We start from the raw sequence: 6,659 nt of genomic DNA, 5'->3' as shown, positions 1-6,659 counted from the left end.
AATAAAAGGAGTCTGTACAAGATCTTAGAGTATCTGGGATTGTATAATATCTGATGGATGCCGTCTTAGAGACACAGTAAGAAAAGTGTATCGTGAATCTTAAAGAGACCAAAAGAACTCTCTATTCACAGGACAGCAGACTGATTCTGTCCCGTAACCTCCAGGGAGAAACACCTCTGCAGGCAAATTTGTGCTGCTCTGGTTGAACCTGGTCACTGGGGGGTTATTGCATTTTAAAAAATGAAAAGAAAAAAAAAAAACCTAACACCAGCTTTGGCAGCCAGAGGTTGTTGCCTACATAAATATTTTTATTCTAGAAATCAAGAATTAATAGAATTCTAAGAACTTATCACAAGATAAATATTGATATAATCCTCTTCGCTTCTGTCAGGGCTGGGCTTTGCTGCTGGACGGACTTTTTACAATAAGAGCACCAGGTGCAGTGTCTCCCGGGAGTCCCAGGCCAGACCTGCACAAAGCTGTCTGCAGAGAACATGTCTGTCCATGAGGGCCACAGGACAGAATCAGAATGACAAAAGCCCAGAAATTCAGAGAAATTTTACAAGGTCCTTGCGTTCGGTGATTATATATCTTTTAAGACAGAGAGTCTTCTTCTTCACTCCGATACCCTGATGTCCTTGGTGTGAGAAATTAGCAGCACAGTGGCGCCTGGGTGGCTCAGTCGGTTAAGCGTCTGCCTTCGGCTCAGGTCATGATCCCAGGGTCCTGGGCTCGAGCCCCGTGTCGGGCTCCCTGCTCCGCGGAGAACCTGCTTCTCCCTCTCCCTCTGCCTGCCGCTCTGCCTATCTGCACTCTCTATCTCTCTGTCAAATAAATTTTTTAAAAATCTTAAAAAAAATTATCAGCATAGAGAGAGAAACCCAGGATGTTTACAGATTGTTCCTCTCAATATTCAAGTGTGTACTGATCAACACATGCATGTCAAGAACCTACTGAGGCTGGAGAAAAAACTGCACGAGAATATTACAGGGATAATTTGTCAGAGCTCACACAAGGCCAGAAAGAGTTATTGTGTGCACCAGTGAGAGTAGAAAACCTCGTGATTCACAGGGCATCCAGCTGAGGACTCAAAAAGCCTTTGCCTTGGGAGTGGGGCAAATTACCCCTGGACAAAATGCTATTCTGGTCCCAACTAACAGAGCTTAAAAGCAAGACGCAAGTTCATCAGACAGATTCAAGTGGCAAGATTTGATATTTCGAAAAGAAAGATTAGTAACTTTAGCTTTAGAAATTGTCTAAAGTGTAGTATTGTGAGAAAAACAGTACTTAAAAAAGCATGAACAGAGAGAGCATCAGTGAACTGTGTGACAACTTCAAGCAGTCTGTTACATGAATAATCAGAGTCTTGAGAAGAAAAAGTGAGGAAGTACAAGAAACATTTTGAAAAAAAAATTGGCTGATTTTTTTTTCAGTTTTAAGAAATCTTTATCAGGACTTGCACAATTAAAAATCCAGAGTCCACTTGAAACCATGTACTTGATGGTTGAATATAGAAGTACAAGGCAGATCACACAGAACTTCCTCCATGGTCCTGGTGCAGTTGCAAAGAAGTTCTAGAAATTGAGTTGTCTGGGGAATGTCAGAAAAAAATTGTCTCCAAAATGAAAACACATTTTCAGGGGTGCCTGGCTGGCTCAATCAGAACAGCATGTGACTCTTGATCTTGGAGTTGTGAGTTCGAGGCCCATGTTGGGTGTAGAAGTTACTAAAATAATCAAATAAACTTAAAAAAAAACCCCACATTTTCAGTAACTGAGAAACAGACTCTACACCAGGAAGTCCTCTTTCGATTTGAAGCTAGTACGTATTCATTTATTTAGTTATCTGTAAGGTTGCCTGTTTTGAGTGAGACCCAGAGAAGACCAACATTCTGCAGTAAGGATAATCTGCAGAGGAATTGATGACCCAGCAGGGCAGTGATGCTTAAGGGGCTTATGGCGCATAGGGAGAGCGTTTGGAGGCTCCAGAAAGCTCCAAAAGGAGAAGTACAGTACGGACCTCTAGAGTATTGGGATAGTGCCATGATCTCTTTGAACAACTCTCTTTTTGAGATAGGGTCCTGGCTTGCTGTTAAGTCCTGGAGAGACTACATGTTTTATATAGATCCTGAAGTAGACATGTGATCTAACCTGTACGAATTGAGTGGTAACATCCAACAAGCCATAACATACCCATGCACAGCAGTATCCTATCATCAGGTAGAAATGGGGTATACAGGCTAGGCCTTGACATAGTTCCCAAGGCACACAGGTAAGTTGTTCAAACTCTCACGGCACCTGCGCTTGCTGAATTGCTCCCTTTCCTTCATCCTAATCCTATGGGGATTCATAAAAAATGATAACAATTCAGATCCAGTGTATGCAAGATATGCATAAATTGAAATCAGAAGTAGAGTTTTATAGGCTTAAAGACCACTTTAAGAATAGTCAGGGAAGAGCATGTAGGGAGAAATTCATCTAGTGGGCAGAACTCAGAGTTGGGTTCTCCAGTCCACTTTACCTCTCATAGAGATAACTTGAATCAGAGTCTTCACTCACTCAGGGGCAGCAATTAACAGTGTGGTCACATGGTCAGAACACTGGATAAAACAAGACTGGGAGATTGATGAAAAGGAGCTCAAAAGTAGAGTTTTATAAATAGACCTCTGGCCTGGGCACATACTGTAAGAGTATTTGTGTCCTACACAAATGTTTACCTCAACACACACCCTGCACAAGGAGCTCTCAATCATCAGGCAGAGTAAATGACCAACTCTGTGGATGTCAGGTAGCCTCTTATCCAGACACCCCAGTGCTTGTTCATTGAGCTCGGGCATAAAGTGGCCATGGTGGCAAGGATGGAGGCTATGCATGGGCTCCACAACATGGACTTTCCCTAAACAAGACTTACCCAGCTTTTTGACTCTAGGTAACTGTCGAGCGAGACAAAGGAAGAGATCAATACTGATCCCTGAACTCTCACAATGGCTTCAGGGCCTGGGGCTTCTAGCTAATCACCTGGTGGCTATATCCCCTTGTCTTTCCCTTACTTTTTAAATAAGGTTTATTTGTAGTGATCAACCTGATAATTCGTTCTTTAAATTACCTAATATAAAAGTGATTGTGCCTGACCTGGAAAATAAATAAGCATCCCCTTCCGGGGAAAAAGGAGAACATGTCTTGAGTTTTACTGGAATCATGGCATCATATTAGCTAGATGCACGATGGCACTGGACTTTAGTTGGAAACATAAACACACATAAACAAGTGTTTTGGACATTGGAGGACAAGGGAGTGGAGCAAATTGCCTATATATCTGCTTAGCATCACTGCTTTGCCCTTCTACAGACTCATCTGCATCACTTCCCACAAACCCTTTCCCCTATGACTCTAGATTTTGTTTGGTTAATGGAAGGTGTTTGTGTAAGATCTAAAAATTGGAACAGCATGGGAAAACCTTACTCTCCAGTGGCATTATGGGCCAAAGTATATGCAGGTCACAGATGGGTTTCTTCTAATTCTTGAGGTTTATCATGGGTTCTGAGCTATCTCTGGGGACTCATCTTCTTTGGAGCTGCCACTGAAATTATTTGTAGCAGATTTTCCATGATTCAGGAATTTCTTGATTTGAGGAACTCTGGAAGTGGCTTCCTTGACCTTTACTCCTCAGACTCCCCAGTGTTCAACCCTATAATACCCTGGGCTAAGCCAACTTATTTGGAAATTCCATGAGGGCATCTGTTTTCCTGAGAAAAGCCCAACTCCATCTCTCTTTTAGTACAGATTTTGTATCTTTGAAATAAGTTCTCTTATTTAAAGTCTTAAGATGCCCATTAACTGCTTCCTTCATCCCATCGTTTTCCTCCTGATGATGGCAGGCATTCAAGGCACAAAGCATTTTTTCCTCATTCTAGTCCCATAGGAAAAAAGGAGTCCTTAACTCCCATGCTTTTCTGCTATTACTTGGAAATCCTTGTGTAAATTTATAATGTATAACATTCCTAATTTAAAAATAGAGTCTGTATGTTTAATAAACATAAAACATGCTTTTGGGTTTAATAGAAATTAACTGGCTCAAAAATTCACATAAAAATTAATTGATGCATCTAAGGGTACAATTTCTAATTACAAACTTAGCAAAATGGTACATGAAATTGGATACATAAATTATAAGATAACACAATTCAACTTGTTCTGAGAGGCTCTGAACATTCAAAATAATGTTATCAAAATAGAAGTACAAAGGGAAAAAAACCCCAAAAGAATGAAAAAATTAATAAGGAAGGAAGGAACCCACAAGCCCACCATCTTGTGCAGTAATTTCTCTTGAAGTGTGTTGATTATTATTTTATCAAGGAAAGAGTGAATCACCTTCACTATGAGCTCAGCAAACCTTTCTGTTCAGCAGCTGTTGAGACACCAAGCAGTCCCCTTGCCTAAGAAGAAACAGCTAGAACCACAAGGCCTCCCTGGGTGACAAGCTTGAGCGCAGTAGGTTTGTGTTCACAGATGTAAAGTTGTGAAAGCAAGTTATATATTTGACAAAATATCCAGTATCACAAAGCCTTTGAGTTGCTGTTTACACCCAGAATCTATGAATTTTACAGAACTAGGCTAGGGTTCCAGAACATTGGTTGATCACTTTGTAAACAAAAAACTTAGGAGCCTCTCCTCGTTTTTTGTGTTTTATAAACTAAAGTCACTGGCTGGCTGCTGATGGTGAGTTTGTCTCCTGGAGTCATGGACTCAGAGGCTGGGAACTTGGTCAGCACGATGTCACCTCTGGCCCCAGGGAGTAAACATGAGGCAAGTGTCCCCAGTGTTCTCCAGATTGAAGCCACCACATTCCCAGCAGAGTGAATTTGGCTCCTCATGCCCCAGTGTGGGTACAATGCTCTCTGCCTTGGCCCCTCCAGGATTCTTCCTCCCAGTGATTTCTCTGCCCATGGCCACATCCCTTTGCAGCTCCATCCATCAGGCGGTAGAGGCTGTATGCTCCGCCCTTGATTCTGGGCTAGCCTGTGTCTTGCGCTGGTCAATAGAATGTGGTAGACAGGATGTTGTTCTAGCTCCAAGCCTAGGCTCAAGAGATCTTGCGTAATTCCTCCTTAGTTTCTTGGTCCCTACAACTTCCCTATGAACAAGGCCTGACAGGCCTGCTGGAAGATTAAAGACCATGTGGAAAAGAGTCCAGCTGCCAAAGATAAAGCTATTCAAGAGCAGCCTACAGCCAGCCAACCCTCAACAGTCCATAGAATTATGAGCCGAATAATAACTAAACATTCTCCAAAGCAGATGAAAAAGTCAACCCACAGATCCAAGGAAGCTCAACAACCCGCAAGCAGGATAAACACAGAAAATAACAGTTAGGCACATTGTAGTAAAACTGATGGAAACTGGTCATAGAAGAAAACCTTAAAAGAAACCAGACAGGAAAAAAAAAAGTATCAGAGCACAAAAAAAAAAAAAAAAAAGGACTGCACACTTCATGCCTAGCTGACCACAGGACAACATCTTCAAGCACTGAAGGAAAAATATGTTAATTTAGAATTCTATTTCTAGTAAATATATCCTTCAGAAATAAAGGTGAAATAAAGCCATTTAAAGATGAAAAAGAAACAGATAATTTGTCACCATCAGACCTGCACCACAGAAACTCAAAGGAAAGTACTGGCAGAAGATAAATTTCACCAGATGGAGACACAAAAGAAATGAAGAGCACCAGAAATGGTAAATGATAGGTACATATAAAAGACTTGTCTTCTGATTTATAGTTTCCTGAAAGACAATTGACTAAAGCAATGTGAATAAGAATACATTGCGAGTTTTAAAATATATGTAAAAGTAAAATGCACGACAAAAATAGCACAACGATGGGCATGGGGTGATGACAGTACATAGTTATAAGGATCTCACTGTGTAAGTGAAGAGGGAGACTATTAACTTACAGGAGACTGGGATACCTGCCAATGCAAAGAGTAACCCATGGAACAAGGCTTCTCACTGTGGGCACTGTTAACATTGTAGACGTGAAAATTCTTTGTTGTGGGGAGCTCGCCTCTGCATCGTGGCGTGACAGGGGATGCAGGTTGGGGAGAAGTATTCACAGTGGTCAGTGGATGGTGAAAATACAAGTTGCGTTATTATTAATTTATAAATTTCTACAGTCAGGTCAACCCTTTGGACCCTGCACCTGGGGGTGGAGGTCTCTAACTACCCCTTCCCTTGTTTAGACTAAGAGGAGCCCCGAGGCTCCCAGCCAACAACCAGCACCAGCTGGCAGACATGGGGTGAGACCAGCTTAGGTCTTTCAGCCCAGCTGACCTTCCAGCAGACTGCAGGTGCATGAGCAAGCCCCGGCAAACCAGCAGAGAAACCACCCAGCCAACCCACAGCATCGTGAGAAATAATGAGTTGTTGCTCTTTTAACCCTTTAAGTTTTGGGGTGCTCTGTTATGCTGTAATAGATAAGAGAACAGCAATACCTGAATCCATCTAAAGTTTCTGTCTAGATCGCTGCTTGGCTCTATCCACCTCCGCATTTTCCTCTATGTAGATCTGGTTTAAATGGGAGACAGTAACTCTCCAACCTGCCCCTGCTGTACCAGGTCAGAAGACATGGACTCTGAGAGTATGGAATCTAAAGTCTGGGTACATCAC

The sequence above is a fragment of the Zalophus californianus genome, chromosome 8 (assembly GCF_009762305.2).
Source record: "Zalophus californianus isolate mZalCal1 chromosome 8, mZalCal1.pri.v2, whole genome shotgun sequence".
In the NCBI taxonomy this organism is placed as follows: Eukaryota; Metazoa; Chordata; class Mammalia; order Carnivora; family Otariidae; genus Zalophus; species Zalophus californianus.
This window is presented reverse-complemented; position numbering follows the sequence as displayed.